The 15,112-nt window shown below is 55.0% G+C and overlaps 1 long non-coding RNA gene across 2 annotated transcripts; it reads right to left on the minus strand.

The window, feature by feature from the left end:
• Positions 1-12,343: 12,343 nt before the first annotated feature.
• LOC123587978 lies at positions 12,344-14,062 on the minus strand. Of its 2 annotated transcripts, XR_006707639.1 has the most exons (4): positions 13,946-14,062; positions 13,694-13,730; positions 13,079-13,212; positions 12,344-12,517 (listed from the first exon to the last, which is right to left on the minus strand). It is a non-coding gene; the product is annotated as an uncharacterized LOC123587978 (long non-coding RNA). The 2 variants fall into 2 exon arrangements; XR_006707638.1 differs by lacking the exon at positions 13,946-14,062 and having other exon boundaries at positions 13,694-13,805.
• Positions 14,063-15,112: the final 1,050 nt, after the last annotated feature.

Raw genomic sequence — 15,112 nt, forward strand, 5'->3', positions numbered from 1 at the left:
TTCCTCCCTCCCAACGTCGCCCTCTCGCGGGCATCCTCACACACACTCTCACGCGCGCCTTAATTCTCCCCCGTCCCTGCAGCCGCGAGGACACTCGGTCCCTGCATCAGCCGGCATGCGCCGGGTCAGGCGGCTGTAACAAACACCCCCAACACCCCGACCGCCGGGGCAACAGACGTTTCACGCACACGCACACTGTCTCGCCTGCTCACCCCTACGTCCCCCCGTGCACATGGACACGGTCAGCGGGGGCTGGATTATACCGCAGCCCCAGCAGCGCAACAGCAGCGGCCGGTTCCCGCCCCCCGACCGCGCTGGGTCTCCAGCACGCGTGGGCGTGGCCTCTGCTCCCCCTCCCCCTCCCCCTCCCCCTCCCCCCTGGCTGGCAGCGAGGACTGTCTCTTCCTGCGGAGGATAAGGGAGCACCATAGCCTGGCTCTTCGAGCTCCGCCCCAAAGGGAACACAGGGCATCTTCACATTCTCTTGTCCGCAGCAAGGCACGTGGTCACCAGGACTGCGGGGAAGTGTCATCCTTGGGGGGGGAGGGGGGGGGAGGAGGGGGGGAGGGGAGGTCTATGCCTAATAGTGCGGCGGTGCGTGCGCACGTGCGCACCGAGAACCCCCTGCGAGCGCGTGAACAACAGTAGGCATACAACAGTACGCACGGAAATCGGGTCGTTTGAGCGGCGCCTGAGTGGCTCAGTCGGGTAAATGTCAGATTCTTGGTGTCAACTCGGGTCATGATCTCGCGGTCATGAGATTGAGCCCCGCATGGGGCCCCACGCTCAGCAGGGAGCCGGCTTGGGATTCTCTCTCTCCCTCTTCCTCTCTGCCCCTCCCCTGCTCATGCTCTCGCTCTCTCTCAACATAAATAAGTAAACTTAAAAAAAAAAAAAAAAAAAGAAATCAGGTCACTTTCTTCCTCCCAAGTGAAGGCCTCATGGCACCCTGCCCTCTGGGTCTTGGTGTCCTACTCTGTCCCGCTTGAGCCAGCCAGCCGCCCCTCAAAGATGACCAGGTGGGTCTGTGTGAAGCCTCGCTCCAGGACAAGTCCCCAGAGGCTCACCCCCGCCCCCCACCGGCACCCAAGCCTTGTCACCTCCCCGCGCAACCCTCCCCGGGAGCCTGGATGCTGTGATGCCTCCGTAATTGGCAGCCCGGGGCTGATCGATCGGCCTCTGTGTACACGGGCCACAGGAAACATAATTAACAGTGTTTGGGATCTGTTAATTGCACCGGTTAGGAATTCCAAACAACCTAATTTGGAACTTCACTTCTGAGTGCATCTTTGCCTGGATTGAGCTCCAGGAGACTGAACAGAGCAGAGCGGCAGAGGGCAACTTATGCAAAGCGGGAGCCCGCAAACCCAGGCCCAGGCTGCAGCCTGGCAGAGAGAAGGCCTGCGTGTCACCACAGGAAGGGTAGAGGGCCCCGAGGCCAGGGGAAGAGAGCCTCCTCTCCTCCAGGGAGTCTTCCTGGATTTCGCCAGCCCGCTCCAGCAGCCTCTGCAATCTTCCCTCGCCCCAGCTCGGCTTGTGTGGCCTCCTGCCTCGGTGGTTGGAGGTTATTCGGCGTGGGTTTGCACGCCTTCTCTTGTGGTCAGAGGCCTTATTATCATTATTGTCATTGCTTTCATTTACCTCTGTCTTCAATCTAGTCAAGGCTCCAGGACAGGGGGGGTTGTGTGTTGACCTCTGCGAAATAGGGTTTCCTTGGTCCTCAACGTTTTAAAAGCTCAGCTCGGAGGAAATAAAAAAATCGGATCCGTCTGGCTGTCTTAACGGCACTAGGGAACCTTATCACTGACAGTGTCTGGAGCTTCTTAACCTCTGACACTGGCAGCTCTAATTTAAAAAAAAAAAAAAAAAAAAAAAAAAGCGAGGGGAGGGGCACTCGGTTGAACTTCGGACTTGGGCTCAGGTCAGGATCTGGCAGTTGTGAGCTCCAGCCCTCGTCAGGCTTTGGATTCTGTGTCTCCCTCACTCTCTGCCCCTCTCCGGCTGGCTCTCTCAAAAATAAGAAAACATGAAAAAAATTAAAAAGATAAAAAAAAAATTGAAAAATAAAAAAACAAACAAACAAAAAACATTAAAAAACATCACCCAAATAAAAAAGACATTAAAAATAAAAGGAAGGAAAGTCTGCAAGAGGTTTGGGGCCACCTCACAGGTGCACGGGGCTTGCACGGGCTGTGCTGAGACCCGCGCTTTCCGCCAGCGCTTCTCAGACGTGACTGTGCTCACACATCCCTCGGTGGGGGCGGCTGCCGACATGTGGGTCTGCGTGCAGTGCGGGGCCCCGGGTCCCTGCGCCTGTAACCATTCGGTGGATGTGCCAGTGCTACTGCTCCATGCACGACACGTGCCAGGCTGCTGGCACCCAGAATGGGCACACGACCCGCCACAGTTTAACCAGCCACGGAACCCTTGGGCAGGGACCCGGGCCTCTGTGCCCAGCTCCGGAAGCAGCTGCGGTCCCGGGCCTTCCGCGGGGCTCCCACGGGGGCCCCCGTTCTCTGCCACCCCCTGTTTTACGGGCTCTCCGAGGGCGGCTCCGGCGTGGAGGGGCGTCAGCGGGTGGGTTTAATGTGCCCGGGCGAGTCTCACAGCACGGGTGCCGGCAGCCGTAATTCACCCACTAAATTATGGCCATAAATTTCCTCAAAGAGATGGGTCCCCAGGCAGGTGGGTGGGTTGAGGCTGGTATCATTGAGCAGAGTTCAGTCTTCTGTCCTAATTAAACAGGGGCCTGAAGGTGGCGGGACGGCAATAGGGGTGGGCTCCTGTGTGTGTGTGTGTGTGTGTGCATCTAGAGTGGGGAGATCCAGAACCCTCCGCTCAGAGTATCAATCTTCACCCCGCTTGTAGTGGGTGCAATGGTGGTGCCCCCGAAAGAGGTCCCTAGATCCTGTGAATGTAACTGTTTGGAAAAAGAGTCTTTGCAGATGTAATTAAGTTAAGGATCCTGAGATGAGATCCACTTGGGTTAAGATGGCCCTTAAAACCGATGGCAGGTGTCCTCGGAAACAGAAGGAGAGATGCCACAGAGGAGGAGGTCATGTGAAGGCAGAGGCAGAGGCTGGAGGGACAGAGTCACACGCGGAGGAAGGCCTGGGGACCTCCAGAAGCTGGAGGAGGCCAGGAAGGCCCCCACCCCCCTGCAAGCCTTTGGCCCCGCTGACACCTTGATTTTAGACTTCTGGCTTCTAGAACTGTAAAAGAAGACATGTCTGCTGTTTTCAGCCTCCAAGTTGGTGGTCATTCGTTACAGCAGCCACAGGAAACAAGTCTGCTGCCCCGTGGCTTTGGGAATGTCCCTCAGCCTCTCTGAGCCTCAGTCTCCTTCTCTGGCCGCTTGGGCTCATGTCGCGCCCTCCTCTTAGGCTACGGACGAGGCGCGGTTTGGCAGAGCCTGTAAAATGCCCGTCCCGGCCTGTGACTGACGTGGCCTGGGCGAGGCCTGCGGAGAGGGGTCACTAGCCGTGGGACGCGTCAGCTGAGACTGAGCTTAGGAAGGGCCCTTGTAAACTGCGGAGTGAGGGGCTGTTGTTCAGGGACGAGCGGACCGTGCAGCTGGCGGCAGCCACGCGCCCCAAGAGAGCCCCTCGGCCAGGGCCGCCCCCACATCTACCGTTCACCTTGCAACTCACGACTTTCCTCGGCGTCACGGCCACCCGTGCTCACATGTATTTGGCGCTTTTCTTTATACCGACCTGTCCTTTTAACTTAAAGGTGCGCATTTTATTATTTTTTAAAAAAAAAATTTTTTTTTCAACGTTTTTATTTATTTTTGGGACAGAGAGAGACAGAGCATGAACGGGGGAGGGGCAGAGAGAGAGGGAGACACAGAATCGGAAACAGGCTCCAGGCTCCGAGCCATCAGCCCAGAGCCTGACGCGGGGCTCGAACTCACGGACCGCGAGATCGTGACCTGGCTGAAGTCGGACGCTTAACCGACTGCGCCACCCAGGCGCCCCAAAGGTGCGCATTTTAAAAGGACACGTTATATTGCTATCGTAAACGAGAAGTGCGTTTCACTTGCCCTAAATAGTCGGTGCCCTTAAACCAAAATGCAGGGAAAACAGAACGGAGCAGTTTTGCGAGAACCCGGCCAGGTGCTGCAGTCCTGGAGGGCTCCGAGCCCGGGGTCTGCTTGTCGTCTGTCACAGAGGGACAGAGCCAAACGGGAAGCACCAGACAGAGACTTTGTTTTCTCCTCCTCCTTCTCGTCTTTCTTTTTCTCCTCCTCCTTCTTCTTTTCCCTCTCCTTCTTCTCTATACCCAGAGACTTTCTTCTTGTTAAGTAATCAGAAAGTGATCAGGAAGGAGGTAATGCCTTCATTAAGTATTCCATTTTTCAAAAGTTTATTTATTTATTTTGAGAGAGAGAGAGCACACGGGAGGGGCAGAGAGAGAGGGAGAGAGAGAATCCCAAGCAGGCTCGGGACTGTGAGCCCAGAGAATCGGACGCCTAACCGGATCTCGATGAAGGTCCACGTGATGTTCTGGTACTCCTCTGGCCTGCTCCCCACAAACCACACCCTGGGGTGCTTACTCTCTCATACGAACAGTGGCTGTTCTCCCAACTTTCCCTACAACGTGAAGGACGGCGTCTCACGTGAAGGTGATGGCAAATACACCTGCTGCTTCCAGATAGCGTCTCTAGCCAGCACCCTCTCCCCGGCCCTCCTGGGTACCAATCTGGCTGCAAAACGGAACCCTCTAGGGACATGGTGTTCAACCACAGAGACTCTTCGAGGGGGAAGAAGGTTCTTGAAATCCTTTTTCAGACCATCCATCTACACCGAGGAGAAAGTCTCAACTCTATGCTGATGCATCTTTTACGCCTTTCTAGTCCCGGCTGACCCCCCCCGCCCCCCTTTCCAACAGAGACAAGGTGGGCTGCGGGCTCAGAGCTAGGCAAGTGGTAGTTCTGGTTGTCTGGGATTTGGTGACAAGCTTTTGTTTTGTTTCATCGTGTTTGTTTTTATTTCCTTTTCAGGGCGGGTTCCACTGCTTTTCCAGTTTTCTGTAATGATGATATAAAATATCCTTGCAAAGTGAATTTTTCAAAGCGCGTCAGTTTGAAGACAACATAACGTAGAGACGCTGTTCGTTCCGATGCCACAGGGATAGAGCAGGACTCAGGAAGATGAGCCCTGAGTTTAGGGACCGCCATCCCGGGCGGTGGGAGCCAGTGCAGGTCTGTGAGCAGGGGAGGGACGGCCCATGACTGTCTCCTCGGAGGTGCCGGGCACCCGGAGTCAGGCCCAGGCCTCTCCTGAGTCCATGAGGCCCCAGGCCCTGAACTTCCATGGTGATGGAAAAATATAGAGAGACAATAAGGCAGTGAACCATGGCGGAGGGTTTATGAGGCGGCCATGCTCGAATGGTTGAAAGTTAGGGAAAATGTATTTATTACAACACTTTTCATGGGCAAGTTATCATTTTGTCAAACTTTATTAGAGGGACTAATTAATGGGTTGTAAAAAGTACTAGTGCGTGGCCAGAGAAAGAGCTGGTCCCGGGGACATTGGCAGCCCCAGGATTTATGACCCCTTGGTTCCCCATTTATTAATGCAGAGAAGGCACGTAGAGTGGGTTATATATGGGCTGGTGCAGAGCTGTCTCCCCTCTGGGGAGGCTGGTGGGCCTGGGAGGGGATGCAGGCAGGGGTCCCTCAGCCACTGCCGACTGGGGAAAATGGCGAGGCAGGTGGACAAAGGCAGGGGCCCGGGTGAGGAAGGGGACACCGGCTGTGTGACCTTGGATGCCGTTTTCCCCTCCGAGCTTTAGTTTCCTCGTCTATGCCTCTTACGGCAGATGTGAGGAGCCTGGAGGCTCTCGAGGAGGAACCTGTCTTACAAACTGTCAAGTGCTTTGCAATGGGAGACCAGCCGCTGAAGGGTGGTGTGGTCAAATGGTGAAGGTCAGATGGCAGACGCGGAGAATGACCTTGATGGAGCCTCACTGCGGGGCAGGGGCCGCGCAAATCCTTCTCACTCCTCTCCCCCAATCCAGGATTCTCCCTCGGCCCTTTGCATGGCGGCGTCTTCTCATCTAAGCTCTCAGCTCAGGGACCTCTTCCTCCAGGCAGTCCCCGCTGACTGTACACTTGCCATACTCTCTGCACGGTGCTCAGCTCATTCCGCCCACCCCCCCCCCCCGCAATCTTGACTTACTTAGTGATTGGCTGTCTCCCCCACATGGTAATAGAGAAGGGACTGTGTCCATTTTGGGTATTGCCCTGTCCCTGAGGATCAGTGGGTGTTTGCTGAGAGGATGGGGGGGATCCGACCAGCGGGCGTAAAGCCTGGGAGGTGGGACCATGAGGGCACATGCCAAGAGGTGCCAGAGAGCCACTCTCTGGGCAGCAAACACAGTAGGCACTCCATAATTGCAGGTCACTGGGTGACAGCGTGGATTTGCACCTCGTCCTGACCCACCCCAGGCAGAGGGAGGGGCCAACTAGGGCTCAGCCTCCTGGCACAAGCCTCCTCTGTCCAGGCTGCGAGTTATGGGGGCGGCTCAGCTGGGCTCCCCAGGGGAGGAGCCCTCGGACCCTTGGCGGAGGCACCAAGGGGCCTTGATGAGAACCCACGTCTTTATTTGCTATTTCCCAAAGGCCTCCTCGCTGCACCCAGAGAACAAGCGGTCCCAACGCGGGGGTGTAGAAGGGTGTCCCCGGGCTACCAATGTTGACTGCAAAAACTTTCACTGAGTTTTAGAAGCAAGGAGGATCAGAGTGTCTGACAGAGGTGGGTTCAAGTCCTGTGAAACCTTGGGCACATCACGCAACACTCAGCCTCAGTTTCCCCATCTGTAGAGTGGGGATGCTAGAGGCGCATACCTCACTGGGCTAGAGTGGGGATTTAAGGTGATGTCTGGGAGGCTCCTGGTACCAGGAGACCCCTTTCCCCAGGACCTGGGGGTGCCCTGCCTTGTTCTGTGTCAGTCTTGCCGAGGACAGGAGGCGAGAGCCTCGGCTACCCTTGGGTTCAGCTTTCTGTGCCGAGCCTCGTGACTCCTGTGAGGACAGCTGGCCCTTGGCTGGGCACAAAGTTCTCCTTTTGGTCTCTTGACCGGTGTGGTATGAGGTCAGCGAGTGTTAGCCTGGCAGGGACTGCTCCGTAGGGTCGGGGGAGGACAAGGGAGGAAGGTGGCTCTGAGCAGACCATGACCCATGGTCTGTGCTTCTAATTGTTGCTTTCTCCCCCCCACCCTAGGCCGAGGTCCGCATTGCTCTGGCCTCCCAGGCTGCTGTGAGGGGCAGCCACATGCTTCTCCTGACCTTTGCGCCTTCTGTGTGGAGCTCCACACGCCTAGCTCCCCACAAGGCTGGGAGGCTGAAACGATGATCCCATTCTCCAGCTGAGGAAACTGAGGCCCAGGAGTTTAAAGTGCATGGACCAAAGGGACTGTCGGTACTGGGTGCTGGCGGACTGTGAGGGCATGAGACCCCAGAGTCCACCCCGGAGGATCTCCCTGTCCGATGGGGGGAGTGTCATCCCCAGAATGACAGATGAGGATCAGAGTCAGGCTCAACACTGACGAGCTTCCCAGAGAAGGGGACATTTTAGCTGGGTATGGAGCATGAATTTGCCAGGGACAGAAAGAGGGGAATGGTGTTCCACATGGCCAGGCCAGCAGGTGCAAAGGTACAGAGGATGAAGAGGAACCGTGGGCTGGTTTGGTGAGGCTGGAATTAGGAAGCAAAGGTGGAATGTGGAAGGAGGAGAGGCTGGCCAGATCAGCAGGCGCCAAGCCACGAGAAGCCCTGGAGGGCAGGCCCAGGTGTGCGGCAGATAGAAGTCTGATGGAGGAATCCACAGCCACGCCACTGACTCACTGCTGCATGAGATCATTCCAGAATGAGTGCGCCGACCTTCACCGGCTTGGACAGCTTCAACGCCTTCCCAGCTCTGTGGGTGAATCTAATTCCCAGCGAGGAGGAAGCCCAGACAACTCACGCCATCGACCCCGGGGGCACCCAGCTGGGGGAAGAACAGGGGCCCCTGCGATTCCCAAGTCATTACTCACCAGCACATGGCTGGGGATCCTTCCCCAGAAGGCCTTTAAAGTGGGATCGCCCTCTCCTTCTGGCCAACCAAGCTTCATCGTGGCACATACTGAGAAGGTTTGGTCAATGGCAAGGAGCACCATTGTTAGGAGGTGAAGTCCAATGTCAAGCTGACCCAAAGAAAGATGAGGTGTTTGCTGGCATGAGCCAGAACTCCCCCCCGGAAGGATGTAAGAGAACTGGGACAGGGCGGGGCGCAGTCCACGCAAATGGTGACCAGAAACGAGGAGAGACGGCCATGGATTCTTTGTTATGCCGTGTTGTGGTTCTCGCCGCCATCCCTGACTTGTTTAGTGTCGTGTCTAGTGATTTAATCGTTTTGACAGGGTGGCCAAGGATTCTAATTTTTGAGAATGTGCCAGGAACATTCAAGAGTTGGGAGCAGCTGCCCATAAGAAGGGGAGGCAGGGTTTTTTTGGGGGGGAAAGCCCAGATGTCTGCGAATGCCAAGGCGAGGAAACACCTGTTTCGAGCTCCTCTGAGGGTGGGTTCCGATTTTGCTCAAAACCTTCCCTGGGCTTCTTTTGGTCTTTATTTACTATTATTTTGTTTAATGTTTCTTTATTTATTTTGAGAGAGAGAGAGAGAGAGGGCGAGCGTGAGTGGAGGAAGGACAGAGAGGGAGACACAGAATCAGAAGCAGGCTCCAGGCTCTGAGCTGTCAGCACAGAGGGCTGGGGGCGGGGGGGGGGGTTGTGCAGTGTGTTCGTTCATTTCTTCCAGTCGAACCACTCTGGTTGTCTGCGTGGACCTTCTGGGGCAAGTCTGGCCCTGGATCCAGAACTCAGTGTCCCTGTCTTCATCTATTTGTTCAGCGATTTGGAGAAGGGTGTCTTCATAACCCCCCTCCCCTGGAGCCCTCCAAACGCCACCCAGGGGGAGCTTGTGAGCAGGATGGAGAAGCTTTTTTCCAGGACCATCCATGCCGATGGGGCACAGAGCGAGGGTGCCTCATTCTGACTTAGGGCCTGGGATATGGGGCTGGGGGAGGAAGGGGTTGCCCTGTCCCGCTGCCCCAGTCCCTTGGCTCCGCCTCCCCATCTCTTTTTCTCTCCTTCTAGAGGCTTCTTGGAATCTTCTTAGCATGTTCAGATTCCAGCTGTGGCCAGCTGCTGGGACTGGGACCCATCATGGGACAGGGGTGTGGGAGGAGCTCCCAGGCCTCTCAGGCTTGCAGCCAAGGAGGGGAGGCTGTACAAGTGAGCAAGCATTGGGCGCTTACTGTGTGCCAGACATTAGGGAATGGAGAGGAACCGGCAGGGTTCCTGCCAAGGAACCCGTTTGAGAGCCAAGGCACCCAAATTAGTAAGTGTCAGAGGAAGTGGGCCAAGGGGCTCAAATGCGTTGTCTACGAAAAGGCAAGAAAGGAAGACCTAAAGAGGTCCTGCTTGAGATGTGTCTGGAAAAGATAAACTGCTTTTTTCTTTTTAATTGTTTTAATGTTTATTTATTTTTGAGAGAGACAGACGGCGAGCAGGGGAGGGGCCGAGAGAGGGGGAGACGCAGAACCCGAAGCAGGCTCCGGGCTCTGAGCCGTCAGCCCAGAGCCCGACGCGGGGCTCGAACTCACGAACCGCGAGATCATGATCTGAGCTGAAGTCGGACGCCTAACCGACTGGGCCACCCAGGTGTCCCATGAGCCCCCTCCCCCTTTCTTAATGAGGACCTTCACGATGGCATCGGACCCACGCTGATAATCCAAGATAATCTTCCCATCTCAGGATCCTTAGCAGAATCACGCCTGCAAACCCTCTATTGCCAGGTAAGGTCACATATTCACAGGGTCTGGAGTGAGGGTATGGGCATCCTTGGGGGGTGGGCGCAGATCATTACCACAGATACCCACAGCGTCTGCTCTAGGCGGGCGCAGGGAGACTTCCTGAAGGCAAAGGTGTTTAGCCTGAATCTGAAGACCGGAAAGAGGTTTCCCTGCGCGGGACATGTGACCAGGCAATGGGTTGTGCCCCTGTGTAGGCGGCCTGGGCTGTGTGGTCATAGGCCTGGCACGAGGCCAGTGTGAGTGGAACAGGGTGAGTAGAAGAAGGCGGACAGGAGGGACACAGTGGGTGATCGCAGGGGCCGGGCCAGTGGGAACCGGGTCACCCAAGAACTTGTAGTTTATTCTGAGCGACAGGGAACCCACTGGGACGTTTCAAGAGGGCGAGGAATCCGATTTGCATGCTGGGAAGAAGACTCTGGCTGCTGGCTGGTGGATGGGCTGGAGGATGGTGGGCAGAAGAGCTGAGAAAATACGCTCTCAGAGCAAGGCATGAGGTGTGTTGGGGACGGAGGAGGGGCTGGGGAAAGAGGAAGGGGGTGGGGCTTGAGGGATCTTTGAGGGGTAGAGACAAGGAGATTGGTAATCGACTGATGCCAGGAGCAAAATTAAAGGGATTCTGGGGGAGGCAATTTAGGGCCACAGACCCCAGTGATGGATTTTACATGAAGTAGCCGATCACTACATATGAAAACATCCTTGGAAAATGGGAAGGATCCCAACTCGGTCCTAGGAAGCATCACCAAGGCCAGCGACCGTGACCAGAGCTGGGGGGGGAGGGGTGGGGTGGGGGAACAATCTTGGAGGTGGGGGGAGTGGGGCCACAAAAGCTTTCTTCCCTCTCTTTTTTTCCCATCTCCCTCCTGTCTTCCTTCTTGTATTTCTGTGCAGCTTAAATATCTTGTATTTTATTTATTTATTTAAAAATGTTCCTTTATTTTGAGAGACAGAGAGAGAGCAGGGGAGAGGCCAGGAGAGAGAGGGAGAGAGAGAGAGAATTCCAAGCAGGTTCCTTGCTGTCCGCGCAGAGCCTGACACGGGGCTCGATCTCACCAACCGTGAGATCAGGACCTGAGCCAGAATCAAGAGTCAGACACTCAACAGACCGAGCCACCCAGACGCCCCAAATATCTCGTATTTTAAAGCAGGAAGAAGAAAGCAGTGTGAGCTCCTTCTAAGAAATTCAACCTGCCTCTGATGTGTATTAAGTAAAAAGCCACAGTCTTGCCCCACACTATCCCTTCACGGCTAACTCTTCAAGGGAAATCTGTTCCTCTGGTGTCTTGCCAGACATTTGTGTAGTGGTTTGTTAATCTGGGGTTGCAAACTCATCTTTGGCATGACCAGTATTTACGGGAATCCTGGATGCTATGCTTGCGGGTGTGTCTGGTACCTTCCAGAAAGATTTAGCATTTGCTTCTGCCTGGTTCGCCATGACATCATCCTTCCCGGTCTCAGTTTGGAGCTTCCTTTCCATGTGGGGGATACAGCTTTAAACTCCAAAGTGGTGTCATTGTAGGTCCACGGTGACAAATTCTTAAGGGACATTTTTTGTCCTCACCGAGTCTAAGCCAAGCCAGACAAAACTCTGTGTTTCTTTTCTTTAAAAAATTAAAAAAAAAAAAAATGTTTCTTTATTTATTTAGAGAGAGACAGAGAGCGAGTGGGGGAGGAACAGAGAGAGAGGGAGACCCAGAATCCAAAGCAGGCTCCAGGCTCTGAGCTGTCAGCACAGAGCCCGACGTGGGGCTCGAACTCACAAACCGCGAGATCATGACCTGAGCCGAAGTCTGATGCTGAACTGACCGAGCCACCCAGGCGCCCCCAAAATCCATGTTCCTGCCCTTCACTTGTGTGTGCTGTTTTCTTTCCCTACTTGCATTATTTCTTCAAGTCTCTTGCCCTTTGGGGGTCCTGGTTTTAGGTGGGAGGTCTTGCTCCCAATAGTTTATGTTTTGAAAGCTATAGGCTTTGCTTCCTGCCTCTATATGGCTGTTAACACTTGATCCCCTTGATTTCCAGCAACCTCCCGCACGCCCTGCACCTCCCACTCTCCCCATTTCGAAGAAATGGAAATCTCCTGTCAGCCACGATGCTCGTTTGCGTCTGGGGAGGCTGTGTACCTTCATGGTTAGCGGTGGCTTTCCGACTTCCTGGGTGTGAATCCCAGCCCCGTCCCTCACTGAGGATGTGACCCTGGGCCACGCGTTACTGAACTTCTCTGAGCTTCTGTTTCCTCCTCTATTAGGTAACAGCTCTTACATCATAGGATTCTGGCAGGGGTTGAGTGAGGCCATGAATGGGATCCCCCGAAATAGAGTATTTTACGCTCTCAAAACATGCTGGCAGTGACGGTAACTGTCCTTTTGTTTTGGAATGGGAGAACAGGAGGCGCATTGTCCTGCAGGCAGCTTTTTCTTCTGGATTGTTCTGTGGCAGCCCAGATGGCTCCAGGGCGTTCTTTTTAACGACTGCATAGTACTCCCTTACACCTATGCACCTGTTTATTTAACACGGGCCCTGACGCTGAACATTTTAGATGTTTCCAATATTTCGCTTTGACAGCACTGAGCCGAATCGCGAGTAGTATTCTCGCCCGTCCGTCTTCACCATTCGCTTGTTCCCGTTGACCTCCAGATCAAGTCCACGGAGCGGGAAGGCTGGGTGAAAGTTAGAGCCTCTTTCAGAGACGGTTTCCCTCCCTCCTCATTTCTCTGCCCCCCTTCGCTGACCGAGACTCAGGGGATGCCGTGGCTGGGAGGCGATGCCCAACGCTGGCCGTGAAAATTGCGCGCACGGAACCCTTCCCCCTCTCTCCTGTCTGATTTTTTTCTGCGGTGAAAGATATCTTGATTAGATAGTAATTAAGAGTGTTTTGGACAGCGTGAGGCACTCACAGCCTCCCAGGTGCTTAAATAAGCGCCAAGGCCGCCAAGAGAAAAATTTATTTAGCATCGTAACAGGCTCTGTGGATGCCAGGGTCGCCGTTAGCCATGGCACCGTAACACCGGTGGATGGAAACAGGGCCAGGGCTTTAACGCCTGCGGAAGAGGCAGCAGCTGAGGCGGCCGTGTGGATGAGGCAAACACACTAGGAGGGGAGCTGGACGGCTCTGGGTTCTAAGCCAGCCTCTGCCACTTAGTTCTGTGACTGCGGCCAAGTTAGGGGCCTCCCGTGAACCTCTGTGTCCTCGCTTGTAAATCTGCGCTTGTCACACCCACCTGTGTGGGTTCTGGAAGGCCAGGGGGCACAGCGGTTTAGGATGTGGACTCCGGCTTCTCACCCGGCTAATTGCACTTCCCTGCTGATGACTCTGGGCAGCTCTTTGAACGTTTTTGAGTCTCAGTTCCCTCATCTATAATGTGGGAATACCAATAATCCTATGAGCCTGGCTTATAACTTAATAGAATTGTGGTTAAGATAAAGGAGAAAATAGTGCTTGGCCCCAACTAAATGCTCAAAAAAATTAGTGGCTTGTGGGGAGCCTGGCTGGCTCTGTCGGTAGAACACCCGACTCTTGGTGACCGGGCCGTGGGTTCAAGCGGCACACTGGGTGCAGAGATGACCCCCCTCCCCCCAAAATGAGCGGCTTGCGTTATTGGTTCTAGAAGTTTGCTGAGTGTTAAAGCAGATGATGCATATACGACATTTGTATATATGTAGTCATTAAGGAGATGCTGGCTGCATTGACATTGACAATGGGGGCTTCTGTGGTCTGGCACAATAAAACTTTATTTCTCATTACATCACACCACTGCTGGCATTCCCGGTTGGGTGGCCCCCCTCTATGCAGTGATTCTGGCACTCAGGCGCTTTCCTTCCGTCTGTGGTCCTACCTTCTTCAGCATGTGGCTGGGCGTCCCGTCCGTTCGGCTGGCGGATGGGGAAACAAGGGATGAGTAAATACAGGCACTTGTTAACCATACGGGTCCTGAAGTGATGCACACCACTTCCTCCCATAGTGCATGGGCCAGAGCGAGTCACGTGACCCGACCCGGATGCCAGGGGTGCTGGGAAATGTAGTCTTTGCCTGATCAAGGCGACAATTCTGTGGTAACGGGAAGAAAGGGAGAATCTAGGGTAGTCACCTCTACTTAGCTCAGAACTCTCATTTCCGGAGGATGGCCTGGAAATGGCCCCGGAGTAGGGAAATCCTGTCCCAAATCATCCAATGGTGAGCCCAGGCTCGTACTGGTGCTGGAATCATCATCATCCTCCAGACAGACACAGATCACCTGTGTGCCAACACCCCGCGAAAGAGCCCTGATGGAGCCTTGTCATTGTTACCATCACCCGTGTCATAGATGAGGACACTAAAGGCACAGCAGGGCAACGTACTTGCCCAGCAGGGCAGGGGCAGGCCCAGGACTTGAACTCAGATCTTGAGCTAAGTACAGTCATCTTGGAGGCCAAGGTCAAGGCAGAGGGTCCCACATTCGGGGGTGGAGATCAGGTCCCCCCACCTCCTGCCCAGCAGATTTCAGACACCAAGGCATGCTGGACAAGGCCTGGTGCCCCGCAGAGCTGAATAAACAAGCCAGTGGAAGAATAAAGAGGAGCGGCTGTTCTTTCTAGAACTGCTAGTTTGTTCTTTGAGCCGGTTAAACATGCCCCGGCCACCTCAGTGACCCTCTTCATTGGCCCTGTAAGCCCTTGGGTGGCCGTCATGGGCATTTTTGTATACCTAGCACTTAACACAGAGCCAGACACATCAAGGGGCTCTGCATCTATTTGCCGAAGAAAAGAAAAGAAAGCCTCTGGGAACGTCTGCCTACATTACAACTAATTTCACATTTACGCGTGTCCGTGTAGACTGGGGAGGTGGAACAGGGCCCCGCCTAAGTACCAGGCCCTCCTCTGAATCCTCACAGAGCCCCGGGGAGCAAGCTGCACGGGTATTTCCCCTCGGCAGATGGGGAGAACGAGGTGCCCCCCTGCCGCTCCTCATCGGTCAGGCCAGCCCGAGTCCCTGTCCCTTGCCCCCTGTGCGGCCTGCTGTACGGTCTGGCTCGGCCAGGTGCCGCAGGGCCAGCGGCAGAGGGGGAGTGGGCCAGCCAGCTGGCAGAGACCACATGACCGCAGGGAGAACCTTCCTCGCTTGGGCAGCCCGAGCTTCCTTGGCCCTTGTCCCGAGTCACAAGGAGCTGAAAAGAGACCTTTTGGGCCTCTATAATTAGGCCTTGTCTGGCGTCAGGGGTGAGGGATTTTCTGTCTTGGCTTAATGTTGGCCGAGTACTCACTACGAGGTGGGCATC

The sequence above is a fragment of the Leopardus geoffroyi genome, chromosome D3 (genome assembly GCF_018350155.1).
Source record: "Leopardus geoffroyi isolate Oge1 chromosome D3, O.geoffroyi_Oge1_pat1.0, whole genome shotgun sequence".
In the NCBI taxonomy this organism is placed as follows: Eukaryota; Metazoa; Chordata; class Mammalia; order Carnivora; family Felidae; genus Leopardus; species Leopardus geoffroyi.